Source organism: Pinus tabuliformis, chromosome 4_1 (genome assembly GCF_031772625.1).
Source record: "Pinus tabuliformis cultivar Carrire ecotype Pingquan chromosome 4_1, CPIR1, whole genome shotgun sequence".
In the NCBI taxonomy this organism is placed as follows: domain Eukaryota; kingdom Viridiplantae; phylum Streptophyta; class Pinopsida; order Pinales; family Pinaceae; genus Pinus; species Pinus tabuliformis.
This window is the reverse complement of record NC_142303.1, coordinates 886155893-886174253: the sequence shown is the minus strand read 5'-3', so window position 1 is coordinate 886174253 and position 18361 is coordinate 886155893.

The window sequence follows — 18361 nt, the reverse complement described above, 5'->3', positions numbered from 1 at the left end:
ATCTCTTCCACTCAAAGATGTGGGTGAAGAGTTCTTCGTTGCAGTTCATTATCGACAACAGGAGCCAAAAGAACCTCATTTCAATAGATTTTGTGAAGTAGTTTGGCCTATTGACCACACCACGCCCACAGCCATACACCATCGGGTGGTTTCACCAAGGACGAGATCTCCACATTAGCCATCAGTGTCGCTTTCCCTACAACATCAATCCCTTCACAAATGAGGTATTGTGTGATGTTGCTCCTCTTGAAGTCTGTGATGTATTATTAGGCAAACCATATATGTGGAAGTGTCATGTTGTGTATGAGTCTAGGCCTCTGCACTGTTATTATTACTTTTGGAAATAAGTTCTATAGGATACTAGAGGTAGCCACGCCTACCACCATCTCTTTGATCTCTGCAAACCAATGCTGTAAGATCATATCCCAAATCGGGAAATTTGTTTTCTTTATGATTCAATCTCAAAGTAAGGGGAAGATCGTGGCCACATCCATGGCCCCCGGGGAAAGGTTCCTCCACACAACAAAAGCAAGTGGATAAGGTTGTGGGATAATACAAGGACATCTTCTCCTCACCCATAGGGGTTCCCTTTCATTGTCAGGTCAAGCATTAGATTGATCTGGATCTTGGAGCACCCCTACCCAATGGGCTGATATACCGCCGCTCTATTCTAGAAAATGAAGAGATCAAGCGGCATATCCAAAAGTTGCTGCAAAAAGGGTAGGTATGACCAATTTCCTCACCTTGTGGGAGATTGATTATACTTATATAAAAGAATTATGGGGCCTGGAGGCTCTGCATTGATTATTGGGCACTAAAAAAAATCAATGTCAGGAACAGGTACCGAATCCCATGGATTGATGACCTTTTGGACCAACTCAAGGGGGGAAAGTATTTCAATAAGATTGATCTGAAGTCTCAACATCACCAAGTTCCAATAGAGTCAATAGATGTATGGAAGACCACCTTCAAATATAAGGAAGACCTTTTTAAATAGTTGGTCAGGCCCTTCGGGTTGAAAAATGCCCCTGCTAGCTTTATGAGGCCGATGGATGGCATCTTGTGGCCCTTCACAGACTCATTCATGGTTGTTTATCTGGATGACATCCTCAACTTTAGCAAGAGTTGGGAAGAGCACTTGCAACACATTCGGTAGGTCCTTGAAACCTCATGAAAACACAAACTGTGTACCAACTTGGATAAATGCACCTTTGGCATTATTCAAGTCCAATATTTGGGTTACATCATAGATGAGCAAGGCGTGCATATGGATCTGGCTAAGATCCAAGTCATTTGGGATTGGCAAGCACCGACCACTTTAATAGAGCTTCGTAACTTTTTGGGCCTTGCAAATTTTTATTGGAGGTTCATGTTGGGACTCTCCCATATCACTTAGTATTTGAGTCAGATACGAAGGGAATATTGAAAGAAATTTTTTCCTAGTCTGAGTTCCAACATAGGGTGTTCATTGAGCTAAAGCACCACCTCTGCTCTGCACCTATACTCACATTGTCAGAATTGCAGTAGCCATTTGAAATTAAGACAGGTGCCTCTAATTATGTTATTGGTGCAGTCCCCACCCAACACAGACATCCAATGGCCTATCATAGTGAGACACTTTCCGATACAATTCTGAAGTACCCCACCTATGATAAAGAGATGTATTCTATCATGCAAGATTGCTGACAATGGAAACATTATATTATGGGGAAGGAGATGGTCATCCACACTGATCAATGACCTCTTCAGTTTATACAGACACAAGGGAAGTTGCAGAATCATCACCATCGAAAGTGGTCTACATATCTACAACAATTCCACTTGAGCATTAAATACAAAAAGGGAAAAACCAATCATGTTGTAGTTTACCTCATTTGGCCCCCAGTTGCAGCACTGAATACTATTCTCAACTCTTGTGACGATGAGATATCTGGATAGCCGCAACTATACAAAAATGATTCAAAAATTGCCACCACATGCCAGATGCTAGTGGATGGAAGAAAGTTCCTTTTTTCCACCTCCAGGATGCATTATTGTGCTACTTGGGCCACCTTTTTTTTCCTTCAAGTGAGCATGCCAAGCTAATTTGGGAGGCACACTACAGTTTGGTCACAAGACTCTTTGGTGTGGAGAAAATTGTGGCTATACTACATAAGTAATTTTATTGGCCAAAACTCCGACAAAATGTTGGAAAATATATCATAGCCTACATCATTTGTGCCATCGCCAAGCCAATTGTCAATAAGGAAGGCATATAAACTCTTATGCCTACTCCTTTCCAGCCCTGGGAATCCATCTCCATGGACTACCTATCTAGCCTCCCTTACACCAAGCATGGTAATGACTCTATATTTGTGGTCATGTATTTTTTTCTAAGATAACTATATTGGTGGCTTGCAAAAAGAATATCACAACAGAGGACACTGTTAAGCTCTTCTTTAAACGAGTGTCGGTACACTTTGGGATCCCACAAAACATTATATCAGATTGAGATTGTTCCTGAGCACATTTTGGCCTAGCCTCTAGACACTATTAGACACAAGGATCACCAAGTCCACTGCATTCCATCCCCAAAATGGCCAAACTAAGGTCATCAACAGGATGATAGTCTACATACTCCACATGTACAACTCCAAGCATCCATGAACCTAGGATGAAAGCCTTCCCTATGTGTAAAAAAGCTATAACAAAGATCTCCATAGCTTGATTGCGGTCCCTTTCAAGTGGGTCTAAGATTTCAAATATTATGTTCGATTGATGTCACCATGCATCATGCGACTACACGGATAGAATCCAGACATGTACAGTTTGAGGTTGATAAAGAAACCATGTTTACTAAGTGGATCCAACACATTTTCCAGCAAGTTCATGACATCTTGGAGAAGTCCAATGTCAAGTACAAGCAGCGACATAATCAACATCGGGTGCCACACAAGTTTTAGGTGGGCGACAAAGTTTGGTTGCATTTGAAGAAAGAACGCCTTACCAGAGCCCATCAGAAGCACATACCACTCTGATATGGGGCTTACACCATCACCAAAGATGTGGGAGATAATTATTTTGAGTTCAATATTCCCCCATTCCTTGGCCTACACCTAGTGTTCAATGTGGACCGCCTTCAGTCATACTTTCTACCATTTCTAGACACATCAGACATTGCAGAACATCTCACACCAACAGAGCTAAACCCAGTCTGCATGGAATAGACCACAATTGATCGGATCATGGACACATAGAACAAGAACATTCACCAGAAGAAGATCCAACTATATCGGGTTGTCAAAGCTAGCCAACTCCTGCACAAAGGCAAGTGGATCACCAGGACTAAGTTCAACATAAATTTCCCTATCTCATGGAAGCACTCAATGCAATGAGGACCCTTCCTTCTGAAGGGGGGAGGATTGATCTAGGTGGATATTGGTGACTACCCACATATTCCAATTGGACCCCACCATTGTTTCTTTTCAGTTTCCTTAATTGTAGCACAAATTACTATTTTTGGCAATTTTCGAGTCCTAAACTTCCGGAGCCGTTTTGAGGGCCTAAAAGATATTTTTTGGGAAAATAGAGAGACCAAAAAATTGTTAAACCAATTCACTCATTTGTTCTCAAATTCATCTTGGATATCTTTGAAACGAGGTATTATGATGGTCAAATGAAGATCTGATTGGAGGAAATTTCAACTCAAAAATAGCCACCTAAGAAAAAATTAAGAAATTGATAAAATAATGCCATGTAGATAAATTTTTAATATATAATTTTATTATTTTACGTTTATCAAAATTATCCAAATAAATGTGATAAGCAGTGTATATATTTTATATTTAAATTAATTTATTAGCACAAAATTTAATAAAATTTAAATAAAAATAAATAAATTTAAAAAATAAATTAAATTTAAATTTAAATTACTGAAGTAAACGTCACTTTTATCAAAATAACCGTATATATATTTTAAGTTAAATTAATTTATTAACACAAGATTTAATAAAATTTAAATTTAAAAAGTAAAGTTAAAATTTAAATTAAACTTAAATTTAAATTTAAATTACCCAAATAAATGCAATTTTTCAAAATAATTGTATGTATATATTTTATATTTAAATTAATTTATTAGCACAAGATTTAATAAAATTTAAATTTTAAATTTTAAAAAGTAAATTTAAAATTTAAATTAGTTACGCGTCATTAAAACATACTCAACCCATATTTTACCATTTTTTAAAAATATTCTCGATATTATAACTTATAAAGAATAAGATATTAATTTTATTTGTAATATTTAATGTAGTTTTTGGTCACTTGGGCATCATTCATGCTTAAGGTAGGTAAATTATATTATTAACAAATTTGTTAGTGCCTATTCACACATGCATCTCTTTTGAATTTTAAAGGATTTTGATTGGCTTACACATTATGACATGGAAATTCAATGTTAACCTTTTAAAACGAATTTCCTCTAATAGGCTATGCCAAAGTTATGACCCCAGGAAGTTGACATTCCAACTAACCCCAACAGGGCCCACAAGCTTTTTGTGCTTCATCTCCTAGGGTTAGGTTTTTGGATGTTTAGGGTTTCCCATTGTTTCTTCATAATAAAAAGGCGAGTGAGTCTCAATTTAACACAATTCAAAAGGCATGTAGCCGCCACATCTCTTCTCAAAGATAAAATACCTTCACCTGAGCTAGTTTATTTCCATTCTACATGTAACAATTTTTAGTACTTTGTTATTAATGATTTAAAGCTCTATTTTCATTGTATCTCTATGTTTCTATTCATATTTGTATTTCATTTCATTCCTTCATAAATCTGGATCAAAATTTGAGTGTCTCAACTTAAGAAGCTTTCCATTTAACTACAACCCTCCAGATTTAACTGTCTGGATCAAAATACTGGTAGTGATCCAAACCTTATAAACCATGTGAAGTTCGACCTTAAAAAGAAGTTTGAAATGACAGACTTAGGACACTTAGATTATTTCCTTGGTCATCAAGTCTTACAATCCAAGGAAGGTATTTTCGTTTCCCAATCCAAGTATGTTTGTGATCTTCTATGCCACTTTCACATGGAAAACTGTAAGCCATCCCCTTCTCCCTTTTAGTCTGGAGCTAAACTTTCAGTCACTTGTACTTCCCCTGAAGTTGATGTTACCTTATACCATTAGCTTGTACGAAAACGTTTGTATCTGACCCATACCTGTCATGACCTTTCCTTTGTTGTTGGCCTTATTGATCGGTTTATGCAAAACCCGCATGAAAGTCATTGGAAAGCAACTAAAAGAATACTTCGTTATGTTTGAGGTACAATTCAGTTTGGGATTCATTACAGTGCAGAAGCATCTCCTCTATTGGTTGGTTTCATTGATTCCGATTGGGCTGGTGACCCTGATGATCATAATTCTATTGCAAGTTATGTCTTCACTCTTTGTTCTAGACCTATTACATGGGCTTGCAAGAAACAAAGTGTCATTTCTCTTTCTTTAGTAGAAGCAAAGTATCGTGGCATCGTAGAAGCTAGTAAAGAAGCCCTGTGGCTTGGTCAAATCCTTTCAGAGTTTGGCTTTCAACAGCAACATCTGACTACACTTTGGTGTGATAATCAAAGTGCCATTCAACTGTGCAAAGATCTAGTCCAACATTAGCGCAACAAACACATTGAACTACACATGCACTTCATCAGAAAGCTCATTCATGACCATGTTCTTGAAGTGAAATATTGTTCAACTGATGATCAAGTTGCAGACATCTTTACAAAGGCTCTCACAGAGGCGAAGTTTACTAAACTTTGATTTATGGTTGGAGTTCAGGAAGTTGTCACTAAGGGGGGATAAGCTCTAATTCCTCCTTCCTTCTCTTATTGTGTCATATTTGTACATCCTTCAATCCTATCCCAAGTTGTTCTTAAGGGGGGGTGTTAGGATATTCCAACACATAGGAAATAGTTAAGTATAACTTGGTCTAGTGTAGAGTTAGGTAAATTGTGTTTCTTTACTATGTACATTGTAACTTACAATCCGACGATCATGATATTTTCTAGACATGAAGTGATCTGATAGTTCATTCTCTCCTCGGTATTACCGACACTTGATTTGTGGCTTAACACCCAATTGGTCCATAATATCTATTTAAAGAGGATGGAGGGTAATTTTTAGGGTGACCATTCATGAGAGAAGCTTATGTAAATTTTCATTCTTTTATTAATAAATTGCCTGAAGTGGCTGCATTAGCTCAGGCCATGGACTATTTCCTGCTTTGAGGGTTTTAACCACGTCAAGAATACTGGTGTATTGATCTGTGATCTATTTGTGAGTGGTGTCTTTTGGTGTTCTATCTAAGGAACTTACCCTGTAAATTCCTACATAGTATTAGAGCTATTTGAGGGTCACATCCATTGCTGATTCAAATCGGAAGCTGGTACAACTGCATCTGACTGTCATTTCGTAGATCTATTATTTCTGACCACTTTCAGGCCAAGAGGACTACTCTATTTTTTTAGGAGCATCTGTTTCAGTGAGGAACCCCTTTCGTTTCATGAGAAAAGGTTTCCGGTAACCCTAGCTACGTCATTTTTAAGATCTGGAGGTATATAGTTTTTATCTGCAGTTTTAGCTATTTATCTCTCTATTTATTTCGGTTTTTTTATCTCTCTGTTTTTTTATTACCGGATATATACCTTTCATTTCTGTGTATGCTCTTTGCCCCGTGACTCTATGTAATCTAGGCAAATCAGAAACAGAAATGAAGGATTTTTCTCATCAGTATGCTCTTTTCTGACGTGCCTTAGTGTGATCTTGAAAAATCAAAAACATTGAGGAAAATATTTAGTTTCTAGCGAACGCTAACTTCAAGCCATAAGGTTTGGTTTTTTTTGTATGTCCATCTTGGGTTGTGTGGTTTTTTATTTTGTAGACAAAAGGAACTTTTTCAAGTAAGCATGCACCCCAAAGCTTCAGTGATTAAAAAAAAAATCATTCATCTTTTCCAAAAATTACTAACCTTTTAAACTAGCTCACTTGGTCCAAAGTTACTTTATGAGAATAGATGCCTTGGGTTCAAGTCATTCTTTTGTTGAGTTACTTTTTCAAAAATCACATGTAACTTATGTTTTAAAGTTAGTTTATTAAAAGTGTTCAACCATTATAAAAAGTGAGTCACTTATAATTCTAAAGTCTCTTTATTTTTTATTTAAGTTACAATTTAGTGGGTAGCTCATAAAGTACCATTGTAAAAGTGATTTTCACTTATTTATAAAAGTGGGTCACATATTTTTTTTAAAGTGAGCTAATTAGATTATGTTTGGAAAAGGGGGGGTTTTTTTAGATATAACATTGTCATTTACTTCCGCACATTCACGCACTTCGTCGACATCTTCAGCACTTTTTCTTCAAAAAGCCATAACTTCATCCGGAAGCCGTTTTCAGAGCTGTTTTTTTTAATCAGGCCAATTTTTTGAGATATTTCCATTGGAATACTTAGTTTCAGCATCCATAGCTTCAGTTTCTTTTAAAATGGAAAGTCCACGCCATGTTATTCTTGACAACACCAACTACTTCCAATGGTGGTCTTATATTGTGGATTTACTTAGAAGTAAAGATATTTACAAAATAGCCTCATGCCAAGAAACTAAACCTAAAGATGAAGGTAAGGCAGCCAAATGGGAATATAGGCAAGATCAAGCACGTGGGTTGATAGGGATGTCTATTTCTCCAGACCTTAGATTCCATATCGTAGAACTTGGTACCCCTAATGAAGCAATGAAATAGGTCACTAAAGTTTTTGGAATTAAAAATGAAGTTAGAGTCCATCAACTTGAAAATGGGTTGCTTATGTTGGACCCCAATAATTTTTCTTCCATTGAAAATTTTTTGTCCAAGTTCAAAACCCTTAGACTTCTCTTGGAAGGTGTTAAGGTTAAGAAAGAAGATGGTAGCTTTATCTATTCCATTCTTACTAAGTTGGGACCAACCTACTTTGTGTTTGTTTCCACCTTCCATTCTACTAGAGAAGCCTTCATTTCTCAAGGACAAGACTACAAGTCACCCTCTTTTGATGCCTTTTGTGATTCTTTAATAAGAGAACAAGAAAAACTCTTACATCTTCATCTTCTTAATCTTGTAAACTCTTCTAAGAAAGCTTTAGCCACCTAGCAACAACCAAATTCAAAGAATCACAAGAAGTAGTATCCTAAAAAGAATGGTCCTAAACCAAATAAGGGTCCTAAGAAATTTCATTCTCAAAATGAAAAATCAATTCAACAAAATGATAAGGCAAATAAAAGCAAAGGGAAGAAGACTAATAGACATTGCAACTTTTGTAATCAAGATGGCCACTTCGAATCCAAATTTTTTAAGAAGATGGAAACCTTGGAAGCAGCAATGAAGAAGCATGACATCCATTTGGAGCACTCTTCAACTTCAACTTCATCTTCAAGAATAACACTTTATGCATGTGGTTGTCAAGCATCTCGGTTTGGTTATGCGCTAAATGTATCTTCTTCTTCTCATTCTCATGAGTGGCTTATTGATTCTAGAGCTTCATATCACATGGCCAAAAACAAATCCATGTTGTCTTCTTTAAATGATTGTAACACCAAACATATATATGTTGGTGATGATAGATCTCTTATTGTTGTAGGGGCTGGAACTATTCATCTAGACAATGGTCAATTTAATGATGTATTATGTGTTCCAACCTTATCCTGCAACCTTCTATATGTATATCAAATAACTCATTCAGATGAAGGTAAAATCGTTGAATTTTCACCTCATGATGTTTTAATTAAGGACCTAAGAGATCCTAGGAAGATTTTAGCTATTGGCATTGTTGATGATTATACAAGGTTGTATAAGTTTAACAACTTTGGGTCATCAACTTGTCCCTCAGTATTTGTTGTTCATAATGATGAAGTGAGCAAACTTTGGCATGAGCGATTCGGTCACTTAAACTATCGCTCCCTTCAAAATTTATGTAAAGAAAATATGGTGACAGGTCTTCCTATGGTATCTTGCCAAGATGGTGTTTGTTCTGGATGTGTACTCAGAAAACATCATCGATATAGTTTTGAAAAACATACCTCTTGGCACACCACAGCGCGTTTACAGCTTGTGCATATTGATTTATGCGGTCCACTTCCAGTTGTTTCATTCTCTGGCTACAAGTATTTCTTAACTTTCATTGATGATTTCTCCATATGCACCTGGTTATACTTATTAAAACTCAAGTGTGAAGTATTTAACATGTTCTTGGCCTTTAAGGCATTTGTTGAAAAACAATCTGGACATCAAATTTTTAAGCTAAGATCTGATAATGGCAGAGAATATGTTAACAACAAATTCATCAACGTTTTCACTGAGAATGGAATGCAAATGCAACATATTGTTCCATATACTCCACAACAAAATGGTGTAGATGAAAGGAAGAATCACACCTTAAAGGAAATGGCTAATTGTATGCTTCAATCTAAAGGACTTAGTCTTAATTTTTGGGTAGAAGCAGTTAACTATGCAAATTACATAGTAAATCACACTCCTACTAAGGTTTTAAAGAATATCACTCCAGAAGAAGCATGGAGCTCAATTAAACCATATGTAAGTCACTTTCGTGTTTTTGGAAGTGAAGATGGGCCCATATTCCAGATGAGAAACATAAGGCTTTAGAACCTAAGAGTGAAAAATGTATTTTTGTTGGATATTCTGAAGATGTCAAAGGATATAGACTTATTCCACTTAAGTCAAAAAGTGTTATCATTAGAAGATATGTAAAGTTTGTTGAAAATATATTGGCCTAGGAGCCTAGTTCGACGGATGTGCCACCTCTCTCTATCCCTTCTAGTTCTGAAAATATTTCTTCTTCAGATGATGACAACGAGGATGACAATCCTCCCCACGTTCTCGAGATCCTCCTTCAGCTACTTAGCTTCCAAAATGGGTCCATGCTACTCAGGATGCAGCAGGTGCTCTTGCAGGTGATCCTACAGATAAGCGACGTACATGTTCTCAGTTCGATAGAGCCTCTTCTTTATTGGCTCAAGCTTTAGCGAATTACGATTCTGACACCTTTGTAGAAGCTTCAGGCCATCTAGATTGGGACGCAGCTATGAATGAAGAATATCGTTCATTATTGTAAAATAATACTTGGGATCTTGTTCCTCTTCCAAAGGGACGAAAACTTGTTAGATGCAAATGGGTTTAGAGAACCAAGTATGGCCCAGATGGAAAAGTTGATAAACATAAAGCTCGTCTTGTTGCTAAGGGTTTTTCACAAGTTTAAGGCATTGACTATACTGAAACCTTCTCCCTTGTTGCCAAAATGAACTCTATCTGCCTTATTCTTACCCTTGCTGCCTCTTTCAAATCGCTAGTCCATTAAATGGATGTTAAATCTGCCTTCTTGCATGGGGACTTGCATGAAGAAATCTATATGGAACAACCTACTAGCTTTATACAAATAGACTCCAGCATTGTACGTCAACTTAATAAATCCCTTTATGGTCTCAAGCAAGCCCCTCGAGCTTGGTATGCCAAAATGGATAGCTTTCTTTTATATTTTGGCTTTTCTAGGTGTCATTCTGACAATACCGTCTACACCAAGAAAGTGGGTAAGTCTCTTATCATTCTTATTCTTTATGTTGATGATCTTATCCTTACTGGTAGTGATCCAAACCTTATAAACCATGTGAAGTCCTACCTTAAAAATAAGTTTGAAATGACAGACTTAGGACACTTGCATTATTTTCTTGGTCTTCAAGTCTTACAATCCAAGGAAGGTATTTCTATTTCCCAGTCCAAGTATGCCTATGATCTTCTATGCCACTTTCACATCTAAGACTATAAGCCAGCCCATTCTCCCTTTCAGTCTGGAGCAAAACTTTTAGCCACTTGTACTTCCCCTGAAATTGATGCTACCTTATACCGTTAGCTTGTAGGAAAACTTTTGTATCCGACCCATACCCGTCCTGACCTTTCCTTTGTTGTTGGCCTTATTTCTCGTTTTATGCAAAAACCCATATGAAAGTCATTGGAAAGCAGCTAAAAGAATACTTCATTATGTTCAAGGTACAATTTAGTTTGGGATTCATTACAGTGCAGAAGCATCTCCTCTATTGGTTGGTTTCACTGATTCTGATTGGGCTGGTGACCCTGATGATCGGAAGTCTACTGCAGGTTATGTCTTCACTCTTGGTTCTGGACCTATTACATGGGCTTGCAAAAAACAAAGTGCCATTTCTCTTTCTTCAGCAGAAGCAAAGTATCGTGGCACCGTAAAAGCTGGTAAAGAAGCCCTGTGGCTTCGTCAGATCCTATTAGAGTTTGGCTTTCAGCAACAGCATCCAACTATACTTTGGTGTGATAATCAAAGTGTCATTCAACTATGCAAAGATCCAGTCCAACATCAGCGCAGCAAACACATTGAACTACACATGCACTTCATCAGAAAGCTCATTCATGACCATGTTCTTGAAGTGCAATATTGTTCAACCGATGATCAAGTTGCATACATATTTACAAAGGCTCTCACAAAGGCGAAGTTTACTAAACTTCAATTTATGGTTGGTGTTCAGGAAGTTGTCACTAAGGGGGGATATGCTCTAATGCCTCCTTCCTTCTCCTGTTGTGTCATATTTGTTATCCTTTAATCCTATCCCACGTTGTTCTTGAGGGGGGGTGTTAGGATATTCCAACACATAGGAAATAGTTAAGTATAACTTGGTTTAGTGTAGAGTTAGGTAAGGTGTGTTTCTTTACTATGTACATTTGTAGCTTACAATTCGACGGTCATGATATGTTCTAGACATGAAGTGATCCAACGGTTCATTCTCTCCTCGGTATTACTGACACTTGAGCTGTGGCTTGACACACGATTGTTCCATGATCTCTATTTAAAGAGCATTGAGGGTCATTTGTAGGGTGACCATTCATGAGAGAAGCTTATGTAAATTTTCATTCTTTTATTAATATATTGCCTGAAGTGGCCGCGTTGGCTCAGGCCATGGATTGTTTCCCTCTTTGAGGGTTTTAACCACGTCAAGAATACTGGTGTATTGATTTGTGATCTGTCTGTGAGCAATGTCCTTTGGTGTTCTATCTGAGGAATTTACCCTGTAAATTCCTACATTGCAGAAGACGATCTGATGAGCCTAACACTTCTAGGACTTCTGATCCAAAATGGATCTAACATAGACTTATAAGTCTATGAATTTTCCTCACATAGGAAAAATGAAAGTCAAAGTATGCTCCTAGAAATAGTCTCGTTGCAAAGATTTCTTCATTCTGAATCTAACACAATTTGAATGGGTTAAAACGGACTTCGGATGAAGGAGTTATTGCAAAAAGAAAATTTCCCATTGTCCTTTGAAAAGGAGGCATTTTCTTATTAAATGGGACTTAGGAGAAATAAAGGCTTTCTATATAAATATCACATCGGAAGAGGTGCAAAGGGTGGACTTAGACCAAAGGCCGAATGGACCCCCAATCAACAATCTCCAATATATCACATCGGAAGTATGCCTACATGCGATATCGGAACCTTGGGTGAGGCGATTAGCGATTGCAATTGCGATCGGCCGATTGGCAGATCGGCGATCAGCACAGTCAAAGGGAAGACCCCGGGGCCATTGCGACAATGATATTGCGATATGCTGATATAGCGATGGGGCCGATAACGATACGCCGATATCGGCGATCAGCAATCGGTGATCCCCGATACAAAGGGCCAATGCACATCGTGATTATGACTTGCGATAAAGAGCCCAGACTAGATAGAATTATGGATGTGATTTCATAAATTTTGAAATCCGGAATTATGGGATTTCTATGTATTTCCCATGTATTTGGTTTTTTGGCCATACGCCTATGCGATTGCAATTTGTGATAGAATGGCGGACCCAATGGGTTTATAGATGCGGTTGCATTCTAGTTGAAGTCCAGTTTTTGCACCCGATAGTGTATTTCCATGTATATTCTCTGTGTATTGGAAATATGGTTATTTCACGGATTTTGTCCTGGAAAGAGGCTATCGATTCCTTTGAAACTGTCCTTGTTCTTGAATCATTTGTGCCACGTTGTAAGCGGGCATTTCGTAGCAATGATGTGTTGTAACAGGAATGCATTATACGCAGAGAGACACAGAGCCACAAAGCCAGATGGCCAGTCACAGAGCTACAAATCCAGAGAGCCAGAGGGCCAGTTGAAGAGACAGAGGGATGATTACACACAGAGAAACGGACAGGTAACCGCAGAGCCGGAAGGATGCCTCACAAAATCCAGAGAGAACAATTGAAAGGGGGAGCTTTGAGTCGCTTGGAGGTTGAGCGAAATCAGAAAACTCAACTGATGGGAGTCACTTGGAGGTCAATCAAATCAAGAAGCTCATAAGAGCCAAGAGCCAAAGCCAGAACCAAGAGCCAGAGCCAGAGCCGAGAGCCAAAGTGAGAGCCAAATCCAGAGCTAGAGCCAAGAGCTAGAGCCGAGAGCCAGAGCCAGAGCCGAGAGCCAGAGTCAGAGCCAAAGCTAGAGCCAGAGCCAGAGCCAAGAGCCAAATCCAAGAGCCAAACAACTAGGGATAAGATGGTATTCTAAACCCATAGGTTCAATGTAAACCAATGGAGTTGAGTGTGTAACTTGTAAAAGAAAGATTACCATAATCCCAGAGAGCCTAGTCGAGTTGACTAGAGCTCAAGGAGATGTAGCCCAAGAGGTTTGGGTGAACTCCATATTATATTGCTGTTATGTGTGATTGCTTATTGCTACATTTTATTTGTTGTTATATGTTTTATATCAGTTTAAGAAAATAAACTTAATGCACTTAACAGTTAAAGCACAAACACAAGCCTACACCTATTTCAAGTTATTTATTCCACAAATTGTCAATCATAAGCATAGATCTTGGGAATATATTTAAGCTTTGGATTGGGAGAGGTTCTTGTAAGTTGACAAGAAGCCTTTTAGTGCCCCATTTCAGATCAGGTGGTATCAAAGCAGGTCATATCAAATCTGGTTTTATCAGATCCAAAGATTGATTAACCAGACCTTCAAAGAAGGTTATATCAGAACTGGTTATACCAGAGCAGATGGTATCATGATGCAAGTGGTATCAGGGGTGGATGCTTGATTGACAGAGCAATCTATATGCTTGTTTGACTTGAAAGGTTTTCAAACAGCTGAATTCAGAGTATTTGATTGTTTGTAAACTGACTGTTGTTTGAGTTTTCAAAGGTTTAGGGAAAGTTGTTGTTAGCTAAGTCCAGGAGAGGACAAGAAGGAAGAAGGGTTGAAGGCATTCTTCTTATCCCAAAGGACCTCAAAGCAATCCTTGAAGCACAAGAGGTTTGTTGCAAAAGGTTGCTTGAATAAGCTCTTTGTTAATCTTGTTTGAAGTTCTTTTGTTCATTTTGATAATGACAACTTCTACAAGTGAGTCCTCAAATTCCTCCTTCATCACAAGATTCTTAGATGAAGAAAAGAAGCAAGACTTGTTCATCATGATGGATATGGTGAGAGAAATGAGTGTTGGACTTCAAGAGCAATTGAATTCCATGAAGGAAGAGAAATAGTTGCTTTCTGACAAATTGCAGGAAATGGATAGGCAACTTCATATTATAATTATGAACCTGAAAATGATGCATGAGTTAGAGACACAACTCTTTGTTGCCAAAGAATCTTTAGTCAAGTATCAGCTTGAAGAAGAGGCAAACAACTCCTGTTTGTCTTCAAATTCTTCTAAGAATGTTTATATTGGTTCTTTTGAAAGACATACCAGAGGCATAGGTTCCAAGTTAATGTCCAAGATGGGCTATGAAGGAAAAGGCTTGGGAAAATGTGCACAGGGTATTGTTGAGCCAATAATGGTTGAGGAAAGGCCTAAGTATTTGGGTCTTGGCTATGGAAAGTCTTATGGAGAAAGTTCCAAAGCCGCCATGAAGGCCAATGAAACAGTTCCAAGAAGGAGTTTCATTCCAGGTGTTCTACCTCAAGAGTGTGAAGATTGTATTCATGGATAATGCAATAGCGTGAAACATCATTTGTAGGATGCAGGTGTTCATAAGCATGCACTTGAACCAAAGAGTTGTCGAAACTCTGAAACCGTTGAAGAGGTTGATGGTGTTCCAAAGGGAGCTACTTCTTCATTTAATTCACCTCCTCATGAAGGTAATAAAGGTGAAATAGAAAGGTATAAATCTGGTTCTAAACACATTCCTTTTGATTGTGTTAAGCATGATAAATTTCCATATAAGCATGGAAAAAGAATTGCTTGTTCCTTTTGTGGTTTGGTTAACCATAATGTTTCTAGATGTTGGAAGAGAATGGCCACATATAAGAAACTTTTGAAGGAAAGGAAGAAAAAAGGCAAAGGTCCATTGGACAAGGCAAATCATGCTGTCAAGAGGATGCACATGTGTTGTGCTTACTGCCATAAGCAAGGACATGTTGCTGCAAAATGTTGGACTTTGAATCCAACAATGCTTCCATGAAACTTGAAGAAGGTGGAAAGAGAAAATGGCAGGTATGGAAAGAAATATTCCATGATTGATGTGTTTCAGGATGATTCACATGTTGATGCAGATGTGCAGACAAAGGTAACACCTTTGAAATGGATTGGTAAGAAATGGTTAGAGTTCTTATCCAATTAAGGTTGCATGTCTTTTGATAATTCATCTATTTGCATTTCTTTGTTAATGAGATGCAAGTTACAGGATTTTACCAAGAAGGTGAATGGAAAAGTTGAGTAGGAGACTCACTTTATTGTTGTAACATTATATTCATTTCAGCTTCGAAAGTACAATGTACTTAAGTGAAAGTTGAAGGATGAAATGCATGCATGAGAATGATGTGCATGAACATAGGGATGTTGACGATTTCCTTGTATTTGAACATGTATGTGTAATTAACTTGAAGGGTTGATTGCTTTGGCATGCATGTACTGTTAATATTGACTTGGAAAAAGTTGATTTAGTCTCCAGGATGGAGATAATGATGAAGTGCTTCATCTTTGAAACTGAACTATAGAATTCTTTTTCCACATGCTTGACTTGAAGGGTCAATTGTTTTAAAGGCATGTTTTGTTGGCTTGTTATCTAGTCAATCATTTGTATGCAGATGTAAAGACATGGAGGTGTTCACAAGATGTGAAATCTATTTCTTTTGTTGAAGCAGGAGTTTAGGCCATCCAGTTGTTGTCTGTAATCCTGTTGTTGTTGACAGTATGTTAGACAGGTACAAATCAAAATTTTGTGAATCAGATGTAATTTCACATTGGTTTGAGCCACCTTGGATCAATGATCAAGGCAGAGAAGTTCAAAATACCTTCTGTAACCTTCTCAGCAGGAGTTCTGTAGGAAGTCAAGGAGGAAAATAATTCTTCCCACGAGGACTAGCACATCCAGGAAGGAAAGTGGTCAAAGGCTTTGGTTTAGAGGCACTATGCAAGGCAAGTGTATGAAGGCTGAAAGAATAGGGTGTTGTACTCTCATCTACTATTCAGATCAATATATCAGACTTTTGGAGACCAAAAGCTTTTTAGTGGGTAGGCGTGATTCAAAATGGATCTAACATAGACTTCTAAGTCTATGAATTTTCCTCACAGATGAAAAATTAAAGTCAAAGGATGCTCCTGGAAATAGTCTCATTACAGAGATATCTTCATTCTAAATCTAACGTAATTTGAATGGGCTAAAACGGACTTCGGATGAAGGAGTTATCGCAAAAAGAAAATTGCCCATTATCCTTTGAAAAGGAGAAATTTTCTTATTAAATGGGACTTAGGAGAAATAAAAGCTTTCTAAAGGAAATCACATCGGAAGAGGTGCAATGGGAGGACTTAGACCAAAGGTCGAACGGACCCCTGATCAGCAATCTCCGATATATCGCATCGGAGGTAGGCCCACATGCAATATCAGAACCCCGGGTGAGGCAATTAGCGATTGCGATTGCGATCGGCGGATCGACGATCTGCACAGTCAAAGGGAAGACCCTCGGGGCTGTTACGACAACGATATTGCGATATGTCGATATAGCGATGGGGCCGATAGCGATACGGTGACATCTGTGATTGGCGATCGACGATCGATGATCCCTGATACAAAGGGCCAATGCACATCACGATTGTGATTTGTGATAAAGAGCCCAAACGTGATAGAATTATGGACATGATTTCATAAATTTTGAAATCTGGAATTACGGATTTCTATGTATTACCCATGTATTGGGTTTTTTGGCCATACGCCTATGTGATTGCGATTTGTGATAGAATGGTGGACCCGATGGGTTTATAGATGCAGTTACATTCCAGTTGAAGTCCGATTTTTGCGCCCGATAATGTATTTCCTTGTATATTCTCTGTGTATTGGAAATATGGTTATTTCACGAATTTTGTCCTAGAAAGAGGCCACTGATTCCTTTGTAATTGTCCCTGTTCTTGAATCATTTGTGCCACGCTGTAAGCAGGCGTTTTGTAAAAATGATGTGTTGTAACACGAATGCATTATACACAGAAAGCCACAGAGCCACAAAGCCATATGGCCAGTCCCAGAGCCACAGAGCCATAGATCCAAAGGGCCAGTCGAAGAGACAGAGGGATGATTACACACAGAGAATTGGACAGGTAGTCGCAGAGCCGAAAGGATGCCTCACAAAAGCCAAAGAGAAAAATTGAAAGGGGGAGCTTTGATTTGCTTGGAGGTCGAGCGAAATCAGAGAACTCAACTGATGGGAGTCGCTTGGAGGTCGAGCGAACCTAGAAGCTTGTGAGAGCCAAGAGCCAGAGCCAGAGCCAAGAGCCAGAGCTAGAGCTGAGGGCCAGAGCCAGAGCTAGAGCCAGAGCCAGAGCCAAGAGCCAAACGGCCAGGGATAAGATGGTATTCTAAACCCATAGGTTCAATGTAAAACAATGGAGTTGAGTGTGGAACTTGTAAAAGAAAGATTACCATAATCCTAGAGAGCCTAGTCGAGTTGACTAGAGCTCAAGGAGACGTAGCCCAAGAGGTTTGGGTGAACTCCATATTATATTGTTGTTATGTGTGATTGCTTATTGTTGCATTTTATTTGTTGTTATATGTTTTATATCAATTCAAGCAAATAAACTTAAAGCACTTAACAGTTAAAGCACAAACACAAGCCTACACCTATTTCAAGTTATTTATTCTACAAATTGTCAATCATAAGCATAGATCTTGGGAATATATTTAAGCTTTGGAGTGGAAGATGTTCTTAAGCTAACAAGAAGCCTTTTAGCGCACCATTTCAAATCAACTTCCCAAGAGCTGGCATAGCTACCAGGACTCAATTAATGGGAGGGAGAAGCTACCAGAGTAGGAGCGTTTGTGGTCTGACTTGGTACAAGAAGAGATTTCGTGGAACACCAAAGA